This window comes from Alexandromys fortis, unplaced genomic scaffold, assembly GCF_014885135.2.
Source record: "Alexandromys fortis isolate MF-2015 unplaced genomic scaffold, M_Fortis_MF-2015_v1.1 scaffold_9, whole genome shotgun sequence".
NCBI lineage: Eukaryota > Metazoa > Chordata > Mammalia > Rodentia > Cricetidae > Alexandromys > Alexandromys fortis.
The window spans coordinates 14,416,869-14,428,871 of record NW_026067892.1 but is presented as its reverse complement, the minus strand read 5'-3'; positions in this window follow the sequence as shown (position 1 = coordinate 14,428,871).

Below are 12,003 nucleotides of genomic sequence, written 5' to 3'. Positions count from 1 at the left end.
CTACTGACTTTTTCAAGAAGAGCTAAGATTACGTCATGCTCCGGGTCAATTTATAGGAGGTGTCAACACTTTTACCTTTTGAGAAAGAAACTGTGTAGCCCCGACCTTGAACCTGTATCAGCCCTACAATCCTTGAACACCAGCTTCCGGGGACAACCACACCTCTATTCCATCTTGGGGATTGACAGATAAATGACCCCAGGTTTAGACTTAAAAGTTTGCTCACAAACAGGTCAGGCGGTGGTGGCACACACTTTTAATCCCAGCACTTGGGGGGCAGTGGCAGGCGGATCTCTGTGCGTTCAAGGCCAGCCTGGCCACGGAGTTCTAGGACGGGCTCCAAAGCTACAGAGAAACCCTGTCACAAAAACAAAAAATAAAACAACCAAAAAAAAAGTTGCTCACAAACTAATACTAAAATCAGAAGGATTGCAAACAGCCAGTTATAACTATTCTTCAGCAACTCTACAACTATGTACTAAGTCACTGTGCTAGGACCTTTCTGTTCCAGAATCCACTGGCAAGTAGATATAGCAAAGGGAGATACAGAGGAGCTAAGAGAGAATAGCCAAAATACTGTTGGATGAAGGAAACGGGGCTTCTCTGGAGATTTTACAGGACCATAAAGAGAAAAGTCAAAGAAGTGTGTCAAAAGTCAAAGTACTGTATGGAATAGCGAACAGACCTGCCTTTGAGCTCCTGACTCCTCTCAGTGATGGACTGAAACCTGGAACTGTAAGCCAAATAAACCTTTCTCGCGGGTGTGGGCAAGCTATTTTATCAGAGTAACAGAACAGAAGGTATAACTGTGTCATAGAAAAGTCTTTCAGACTCTCCCAAGTTGATAAAACCAAAGAGCAAGCCAGGCAGTGGGGGTGCACACCTTTAATCCCAGCACTCGGGAGGCAGAGGAAGGCGGACTTCAGTGAGTTCAAGGCCAGCCTGGTCTACAAGAGCTAGTTCCAGGACAGGCTCTAAAACTACAGCGAAACCCTGTCTCGAAAAACAACAACAACAACAAAAGAGCAGAACTTGTTAAAAATAAATAATAGTCAAGAGCCGTGAATCTGTGCCCCTGCAACGTCCACTCCGCAGTGACTGGCTGCCCAGTGGACAGGGTCAGTAACTCTAAACCAAACCTCAGCAGCTGGAAAAGGAAGGAGCATGTGGTCCATTCAAGTGCTTATGCTAGCAAGCACCTTTATCTACATCAGAGAGAGAAAAAAAAAGGTTCAAACCTTGGCCGTGAACATCCTGTCCACCAGTCCCATCGCAGGCTGTGAGAACATGCTGCGAGTGGCCAGAACCTTGTCCAGACTCAGCTACAGACGCCGGTACTGCCATTCCCAGACCATTCCAGCTGGGAACATGCTGGACATATCTATCACTGAATAAATCAAAACATCTCATTTGCTGCACAGGGCTAGAGATTTTTGAAAGAGCTGGTCTTACAAAGCCTCTTTCAGCTCCCTAGGGAAAGGCCATCTAGGTGACAAAGTCCAACCCTGAGTGGTTCATTCTCCAGGGCCTTGTCACATTGGGAGGGTTCCTGACGCTTTATAGAGTGTACCAAAGCCTCACTTTCTGAGGTTCTTTAGATTGTAGCCACTCTAGTCTCACACACAATATTGCTTTTCTTCAGCGTCTATGTAGTGCAGTCTTACAGGACACCGCTCAAAGGAGACTGGCTCACTCATTGTGAGGGACTCTTAGCTGTTAAGAACTGTCCCCTTGTTTGAGCTGGACTTTTTTTTTTTTGCTTGAGTCCTACACCTTAATTTTGTGTTACTCACTATAATATGTACAGACACCCATGTGTGCAACCTGTTCACTACTGCTGACATGTACCGTATGCCTACCCTTGACTCAGCAATTCCTGTTCTAGGATCCTCTGCAGAAATACTAACATGTTCAGAGTCAAGGTAGAGGAGGGTGTCAACTGGCCATGGAACTGTGCTCTTCTTACCTCTGAAAGTGTTCACACAACACTAGGCCTCTCTCTACAGAGGACCCGCAAAATGGGACCTTGAATTGATAACTCAGTCTACTGATAATCTCCTGCCCCAGGAGGAAGATGCTTCTGGTCTTGACTCCTATCTCCACCTACCCCCCTCCCCGACCCAGCGCTCAGTGGAAAAGCTTGGCATATTGTCAGTATCAGACTCCTTCCATGAACATAGTATAGAAGGGGTCCAGTATACTTACAAACAAGACTGTAGGCCAGGACATAGACTTGGGTCTAGAACTTACAGATGTCAAGAGCAGTCAACACAGTCGTGAGGAGCCAACATATCCATGGAGGAACTATCAGTATGTCCTCAGTGATAGCAGAGTGACAGCTGGCATTGCCAACACCTTTCGGTAGGTCTTTGGACAGTACTTCCAGTGAGTTGGCCGAAACTTCCAGATGCCCCCAGAAGGCAGAATGAGACTACTTGTAAGCCATTGTGGAAACAACAAAATGCCCAGTAGGGAGCTCTCTTTGCTTGGCTCTGCAGAGCAAAAGCAACATAGTTAGTGAGTTTCCCAGGGCAATGCTAAAACCCAGATGGAAAGGTAGGAAGGAAGGGGAAGGTGCCCAGCCCAGAACTCTCAATTAAAGAGGACTCCTCTGATGTAGGAGGGTCTTCTATCTATCTGTTGCTTTCATTGGTTAATTAATAAAGAAAATTGCTTGGCCTGATAGGTCAGAACATAGGTAGGCAGGGAAGACAGAACAGAATTGTGGGAGGAAGAAAGCAGAGACAGGCAGACGCCATGCTTCTCCTACCCAAGATGGACGCTGGTTAGACTCATGCCAGTAAGCCACAGTCAAGTGGCGATACACATTAATAGAAATGGGTTAATCAAGATGTGAGAGTTAGCCAGTAAGAGGCTAGAACTAATGGGCCAGGCAGTGTTTAAATGAATACGGTTTCTGTGTTATTATTTCCGGGCCTTCGCTAGCCGTGCAGGAGTTGGGCAGGACGAAAAGCAGGCCTGCTTGCCTCTTCACTACACTCCTCCACCATGCCTAAGTGAAGGTCACAGTGGAGAAATGAAGATGACAATCTGAAGATAACCTTCCTGCCCGCTGTTCAGTCAGTCCTGAGATCATTACAAATGAAAGAGGGGGGCGGAAGAAGGCTGGTGTAGCTCAGGCGGCAATAGACCTAACGCCTCCATTGATAAAGTTCAATCAGAGACTCACCATAAAGGTTTTTAGGACATGCCACAGTGATGTGAAGAACCTGCCCCACAACTGGTTTCTTTTCTGAAAGTAAGACACAGCACATTGGGCTCTTTGTGAAGTAGCTACAAATGCATTCCTACTAGCAAGTGTGAGGACCTGCTAGATTTAAAAAAAGAGAGAGAGAGAGAGAGGTTAACATTGTTATTAAGAGCTGGGCGGTGGTAGCGCACACCTTTAATCCCAGCACTCGGGAGGTAGAGGCAGGCGGATCTCTGTGAGTTCGAGGCCAGCCTGGTCTACAAGACCTAGTTCCAGGACAGGCTCCAAAGCTACAGAGAAACCCTAAACATTGTGACTAAGACCATGTGCAAGGGCAGCATCGGGCCATCATGGAGACAGCAGAGGGTGCCAGGGCCTGGAGATGGATAGATAGCACTATTACATAGAAGAAGGTAGAGCAACTTTGCCCCAGGCTTGGTGGCACACACTTATGAATCCCACCTCAAAGGAGGTAGAGGCATGAGGATCAAGTGTTTCAAGTTTTTTACCTTTGGCTTCGTAGCAAGTTAGAGGCCAGCCTGGGCTACACAAGATCCTTCCTTAGAAGAAGAGGAGGAAGCAGCAGCAGGACTTAAAAGAATAAAATAAAGATTCTAGGTGGCAAACTTACCTCCACGGAAAGACAATGCTAGTCTACCTGATGCACGGACAATGACGGTCTTCCCTGTACTCCACAGCTAGGAGGGCTTGTTCACCGGCCCTGCTATTTCTTGATGTAAAACGTTCTGCCTGGTCCTCATCCCTAACTTCACCATGAACGAAACACAGTCTTTAGACTGAAATAGATTATAGTTCTAGTTGTTTTCTGAGACCACACATGTGTCGACGTGTGTGCAGAGAACAGCCCCCATTTCCCTTCAGGCTTATTCAATGTAGAGTAATTTCCCAAGGCTTTCCTTCTGTCTTCATTTCCTGACATGATGGCTTAACTGTGCAGTGTGCATTGTAGGCTCCTAAGCACTCATTTATATGTGCACCCTTTCGATTCCCAACAGGCTCAAATTAGTGCCTGGCCTGATGTCATAAAATTAAACAGCCTAGTGAGGTCTCAAATCCAGGTCTGACTGGCTTTCAACCTGGTTCTCTTCCCACCAGCAGCGGTTGAATATCTGCCGGAATAACACGCAATGCTGGCAAGAGCCGGACTAGCCTGTTAGGGTAACCCAGTGCAATCTCTTAGGTTATTTTCGGTTTTTACAAGCTTGCAATCCTGAGTACTATGAGATTCAAGCTAAAAAGAGAGTTGCTATTGTTAGTGACTGTGTTCTCCTCTAGGGTATGTGCCAAGAACTATTTACAAACCAGACTGGGCAGGACCCAGCTTGCAGGGGTTGAGGGAGTGGGGGGTGCGGTGGGGGCAGTGCTAAAGCCAGCAGGCTGGAGCTCCCTGGACTCTGAGCCAAGTGGTCCAATTGCTCCAGCAAGAGCCTGGATGCACAAAGCCAAGTTAAACAGCAGCTCGGCATTGTGTTCCACAAAGTTCAACAGAGGGGAAGCCAAGAAAAGGAGGATTGCATACTTTTAGTCAATAAAGTGAAACCTGGGAAAATCAGTCAAGGGTAGCTAGGTCTGGTCCCATCGGCTTGGACCCAGCTTAAAATTTCTCAGACAAGAGGCAAAAACAGTCCCTTGGAAACCACATGTGTCCTTGGACCTCACCGCTGGTGGCTCATCCCAGGGCTTCCTTTTTTACCACCTGTGAACAATTCACCTGTTGACTTAGCACCATCACATGGGAAGCCCCTTTTAGCAACACCTTCTTTTTCATATGTTTTTAGCACTGGATTTTTTTTTTCTTTGAGTCTGGCTGTCACTACGTTGCCCATGCTGACTTCGGACTCCGGAGCTCAAGCGATACTCCTGCCTCAGCCTCCTCAGTAACTGAGACCATCCATATGTACCACCGTGCAGGCTGCCTTTCATTTCCATTTTGTTGACTGCTTTGTGGAACACCAAGGTACCCCAAACAAACCCTCCTCAAGATTGGAGAGATGGCTCAGTGTGTAAAGTGTCCACCACAAAAGATTGAGGTCCTGAGTTCAGATCCCCAGCATTCACACAAAATCTGAATGTAGTGGCCTGCACTCGTAATCCCAGCGCTGGGAGGGAGGAGGTCAACTGGAAGATCCCCAGAGCTCAACAGACAGCCAGTCCATCTCCTAAGAAAACAAACAAACAAACAAACCAAAAAGAAAAACAAAAAAAGAACTAAAAACAACCGAGGAAGACATCTGATACCCACATTTAGCTCAGGCATGCACTTGTACATGCACTCACACGAACACATACATACAACACACACACACACACACACACACACACACACACACACATACACACCTCTGCAGCCATTATACTTTTGTTCGTTTGGTTTCTTGATATGAAGTCTTACTAAGTAGCCCAGGATGCTCCAAACTTAGGACACTTTTATTCCTTCAACCTCCTGAACAGTAGGGATAGAGGACATGTGTGGTCAGCCTCCTGAGCAGCAAAGATAGAGGACGTGTCTGGCTACCACCTTTATGAGTCCCACCCTCAACTTCCCAGCTCTACCTCTTGCTCTGGTCTTTGGGTACAAAGATCTGGACTGTCTCAAGCCAATTGACCACGTGCTTGGCAGGCATGATGAGAATCACGAGATATTTATTGAAAGATGATAACCCTAAAAAGATGAGAAAATGTTTAGAAGTGGAATGGTAAGGAAGTAAGGTTGTCTAGACTGAAGTCCCATAATTGTTCTGAAATTGTCCTGTTTTTTGTTTCCTTTCCTTTCCCTTCTCTTCCCTTCCCTTTCCTTCCCTTCCGTGCCCTTTCTTTCTTTCTTTCTTTCTTTCTTTCTTTCTTTCTTTCTTTCTTTCTTTTTCTTTTTTCGAGACAGGGTTTCTCTGTGGTTTTGGAGCCTGTCCTGGAACTAGCTCTTGTAGACCAGGCTGGTCTCGAACTCACAGAGATCCGCCTGCCTCTGCCTCCCGAGTGCTGGGATTAAAGGCTTGCACCACCACCGCCCGGCCTCCATGCCTTTTCTTTTCTTCTCTTTTCTTTTCTTTTCTCTTCTCTTCTCTTCTCTTCTCTTCTCTTCTCTTCTCTTCTCTTCTCTTCTCTTCTCTTCTCTTCTCTTCTCTTCTTTCCTTTCCTTGAAGCAGTGTCTTGTTATGTAGTCTAGGGTGGCCTCAAACTGTCAATCCTTCTGCCTCTGCCACCCAAGTGCTAAGATTGCAGTTTACCATTCTTCTAGGCTTTTTGTTGTTGTTGTTGTTGTTGTTGTTTAGACAGGATCTGAGTGTACCCACTCACCAACTTACTAGGTAACCAAGGATGATCTTGAACTTCTGATCCTGCCTCCAGCTCCCAAGGGTGCGTGCCACTACACACGGTTTTTGTGATGCCAGTGATCGAATTTAGGGTTCCCTGCATGCTGCTCAATAAACACTCCCATCTGAACCACATCCCTAGCCATGTCAAGTTTTCCAAGTGTGTTTGTCCTGGCTTCATTTTAAAAAGTATTTTCCCATAGTCATCATGAGTTTTAAGCTCACTGGTAATCAATTCAGTCCCCCTGTGTCCCAAGCTCCTGGCTGGCATTCTGTCTAGGCAACACTTGCACAGAAGGGCAGCTGCTATTCAGTCCTGAAAATCCAGACGAAGGCTTCAGGGACTGGGCATCATAGCGAAAGTTAGATTTCTGCAATGAATTGATTCTTTGAGGGGAGAGGGATAGTTGTAGGAATGAAACTGGGAACTTCGAAAATGCTATGCCGAGTATTCTACCAGTGAGAGAAATCTTCAGCCCTGTTTTGTTTCTCTGAGATGGTTTATGTAGCCTGAAATGGCCTTTGTCTTAGTGTTCCATTGCTGTGAAGAGACACCATGACCACGGCAACTTTCATAAAGGAAAGCACTTAATGGGGGCTGGCTTACAGTGCAGAGGTTTAGTCTGTTGTCATCATGGTGAGAAGCATGGTGGTGTGCAGACAGGCATGGTGCTGCGGGAGCTGGGTACTCTACATCCAGATCTGAAGGCAGCAGGGTGGGAATGAGACTGGGCCTGGCTCAAGCATCTGAAACCTCAAAGCCCACCCCCAGACACCCATTTCCTCCAACAAGTTCCCACTTCCCCATAGTGCCCCCCTCCCCCATGCCTCTATTTCCTGAGGACTAGAATTACTATCCCTGGCTTGTGTGCTTCCCTTCTGAGATGATCTTTTAAAATATTTTCTCCACTTTCTATGGAAAGAAAAAAAAAAAACCTTCAAGGATTGGGTGCATGATTCTCATGATTCTGAAACTAGGTAGGCTTAGGGTTCAAAACGAAAAACTAAGGCGGCAGGATGGGGAGAGGGATGGCTGCTGGCACTGTGTACCTCTGCCATGCCGTGTTCCTGTCATCTGCTGCTGACATTTGTTCCAGGAGCATTGGGGGAAAGATGATGCAACCTCAGCTGTTAGGACAGCAGGGCCGTGACCAAGAGCGTTCACACATACATGGAGGCCAGCCAGACTGGCTTTGGGGGGACACAGGTTTTTCCAAGACCAGTTCTCGCGCTCCTCTTCCTTGGTTTGCAGGGCTCCGCTTGGCTCTCTCCTATAAGGTACCACTGTCTTTCTCTTTCTGGGAATGGAAGCAGAATAATTAGAGCAACTGGCTGATTGCATTTCTAAAAAAATCATAGTGTTAAAGTGATTTTTCAGAACTTTTTTTGAGTTTCTCATGGTCACAGAGCAAATATCCTGAATTCAGAGAAATAATAATTATTGACTGAGTTTTATAGGACAAGAATTTTGTAAACGTATAAATAATTGGAGTACTTGGGGTAGGTGGGTTTCTTTGGCAACTCTTGTCATTACCGTTAGCATGCTATGTGCCCCTCAGAATGATCTCAGTGCACAAATCCGAACAAGTCGCAAACAATCCTGATTCCCTGGCTGGCTGCCATTAGAATTCCATGCATGGCACCTTTCGTTTATTCTTAATGAATTTGATTTACAATATAATGAATATCCATGAGCCTTTCATAATCAGCATTTTTTGGGGAAAAAAAAAGCCTCAGCTCTGGGCTCGTCTACTGACCCAATAACCAATTAAAGAGATGAGCGTGATGGAAAAGCAGGGAAAGGAGATTTAACCAAGGGCGCCACGCTGAGAACAGTTAGTGGGGTCCTGAACTCTCACGAGACTATTCATAAACTTCTCTCGCCAAGGTGTACGTGTTCACAGGGTTCCCTGGAGATTCGTCGGTGTTCGATGATGAGGTTCTGCCCCGTGCGTCTTCCAGCACCGAGTACAAGTGAGGGAGGACAGACTCGTTACCAGAAACCCTCAGGAGTCCTCTTAGAGTCACCACACGTTAGGGGGGCCATCGGGACCTCCTTCTTCTTGGGAGTCTTCGCGTCACTGACAAAGCGAAGCAAGGAAGAAGGGAGAAAGGGGAAAAGCCGCGTGGTCTGAGTTAAGCTGGCATGGAGGGCAGCCACATGGTGGACAAGCAACCACACGGCAGAGAAGAGAGCTTTAGAGGAAGCGTGAAGCCGCGAGTGTTGGAACAGAGAGAAAGACGGAAAGGTACCGAGTCATACCTAATACAGAAAAGCAGGCCGCTGACTATGGAAGCTGCTGCGGTTGCGGCTATCTAAGCAAATGCAGACAGCAGGGATTCCGGGCTGGAAAAGTACATCATCTCATTAAAATGCTAATTATTCCTCCTATCTTTAGCATCTCTTAAAGGGGATGTGCTTTTCTGAGGGTGGGTGGGCCAGCCTTCCTTGCAGGAGGTCTCTCAGTTAAGTGACTGGGACTGGAAAGTAGCATCTCTTTTTTTGTCATTGTTACTTTTCTGTTTCATAATCAACACTGTGCTGGCTGGTTCTGTGTGTCAACCTGACACAAGCTAGAGTCATCAGAGAGGAAGGAGCCTCAGCTGAGGAAGTGCCTCCACGGGATCCAACTGTAAAGCGTTTTCTCAATTAGTGATCAATGGGGGAGGGTCCAGCCCATTGTGGACTGTGCCATCCCTGGGCTGGTGGCCCTGGGTTCCATAAGAAAGTAGGATGACAAAGCCTTGAGGGCAAGCCAGTCAGCAGCTCCCCTCCATGGCCTCTGCATCAGCTCCTGCCTCCAGAATCCTATGCTGTTTCAGTTCCTGTCCTGACTTCTTCGGTGATGAACAACGGCACACGGCGTGGAAGTGTCAGCCCAATAAACCCTTTACATCGTTCCAACTTGCTTTATGGTCATGGTGTTTGCTATAGCACTAGAAACCCTAAGACAAACTGGTGCCACTGTATAGGACACTACTATTTTAGGGAGGATTGTGAAAGGGCTTTGGAACTCCGGGCCAGAAGGGCCATTGAGTGTTAAGAGCTCTGTGGGGTGTTCTGTGGGAGCTTGGATGGTAAGGATACTGAGAGCTGTGCAGGAGGTGGGGGCCTGGCCTGTGAAGTTTCAGAGGGAAGTTTTACGACTTCACTAGGCCTTTGTTTGTTTGTTTTTGTTTGTTTTTTTTTTTAATGATTATTCTGAATTAAGATTCTATGGTTGTGGTGAGCTGGGGCTGAAAAATCAGCTGTAATTAACAAGAGACCAGAACTATTAAAGCAAAACTTTGCATTGCTGGGCTACTTGATGCTGGTCAACTGGCGCTAGGAAATTAGCGGTGGTTAAGGAGAGACCGGCATCGCTGAGGTGAAATCTTCTGGGATGTGTTTCCTGAGAACACAGAGAAGCTGTGTTCCAGAGGTGGTCATGGTCGCATCTCGTGCTGGCAGCCGGACTTGGTAATGAAAGAGGCACCCAGGTGGTACTGGTTTTGAAGGCATGAAGGGGTCGTGGAGAGCAGCTGAGACTTGGCACTGTGAGAGATCAGGAGAGGCCATCAGTGAAGGTGCAGCTGCAGGAGCAGTTAAGGCCCAGGACTGAATGAGTCATGCAATGAAGTTAGTACCATGAAGAGAGCCCATGAGAGGCCATTGGTGAAAGTGCAGCCCAGTCGCAGCAGAAGACCCCCGCATTTTGGAGATGCCAGTTCCATGGGATGATCGCCAAGATCAGCAGCAGCAGTGGAGTGGAGCCAGCTGGAGCCTAGAAGACTGTGTGCTGCAGAGGGCAGAGCTGGAGAAGTGACCCAAGCCCTTGGAGGAGTCCCCAGATGGTGAGTGGATCCCAGGCATCGGACAGGTGGAATCTGGCTTTGCTTTAATTGTGACCGTGCCATGGAATTTCCCTCTTGCTGTAAGAAAGTATTTTACTGGGGCCCACAGTTGAGAGACTTTGAATTTTAAAAAAACTTTGGATTAAAAAAATTATTTTAAAGGGATAAAATCTTAATGTGTTTGAATTTGTAGAGACGGTGGGACTTGTAAAGCTATGTGTTTTTAATGTGAGATCTTGGGGGGGGGGATGAACAAGAAAGGAAGGGGTGTGGCTTAATGGCAGTGCGTTTGTGTGTCAGGTTGACAAGGGGTCAGTCGTACTGGATGGTTTTGTGTGTTAACTTGACACACACCGGAGTCATGAGAGGAAGGAGCCTCAGCTGAGAAAATGCCTCATGAGGTCCAGCTAGAAGGCATTTTCTCAATTAGTGATCAATGGTGGAGGGCCCTGCCCATGGGCGGGTGCTGCCACCCTTGGTCAATAAAGAAAATGCTCCACGAACTTGCCTACAGGCTCATCTGATGGAAGCATTTTCTTAATTGCAGTTTCATATTCCCATATGATGCTTGTATCAATCTGAGAAAAATCACAGTCTCTGCCCAGGCCAGACATTACTTTTATTCTCTTGACCAGAAGCAAAAACTTTCCTTTAATGGACTTTCAATACTACTGTAAGAGAAAGACTGGGGAAATTCAGGGGCCGACAAAAGGGAAAGGAACCGGTTGCTCTGGAGTCTCATTGCAATCTCTCACCAACCAAGAGTCAGGAATTTCAGCACAGTCACCATTTGCTGCAAAGGTTGCCTGTATTGAGACAATGCTCTTTATTTTATAGAGATATCTTCAAATATATTAAAATAGCAATGAACTAAGCATGTATGACTGCGAGCAAGAGCTTAGTGACACCGCAGAACTAGACCACTTTGTGGGCAGAAAGAAAGGTTTATTAGGGGGTCAAACCGCCAAGACTGTCCCGTGGGGGCAGAGAGAACCCCAACACAGTGGAAAAGCAAGCACCACTTTAGTGGCTCAAAGTCCAGAGCGGGCTAGGGATGTAGCTCAGTAGTACAGAAACTGCCTACTGTGTACAGTGACCCAGGCCCCGTGTTCAGCACTCTAGGAAACAGAGTGCTGTATTTATTTATTTTATTTTTTTTGTTTTTCGAGACAGGGTGTCTCTGTAGCTTTTGGTTTCTGTCCTGGAACTAGCTCTTGTAGACCAGGCAGGCCTCAAACTCCCAGAGATCCGCCTGCCTCTGCCTCCCGAGTGCTGGGATTAAAGGCGTGCGCCAGAGTGCTGTATTTAACAGAGTCTAGAGGAAAATCTGAGGAACTTATTTTTTTTTTTTAATGGATGTGAGTGCTTTGCTTGCCTGATGTATGCGCTGCATATGAACACCTGGTATTGCTGGAAACCAGACACATCAAATCACCTGGAGCTTGAGTTAGGACTGTGAATAGCCCTGTGGTCGCTGGACCCAAACCTTCTGCGAGATTGGCCAGTGTTGCTGACTGCTGAGGCATCTCTCCAGCCCATGCCCTCCCCCTTTTGAAAATACAGATGGTGGCTTCAAATTAATATATCTAGGAGTGGGCGACCCATGTCACTTCTCTTTGGGTACTT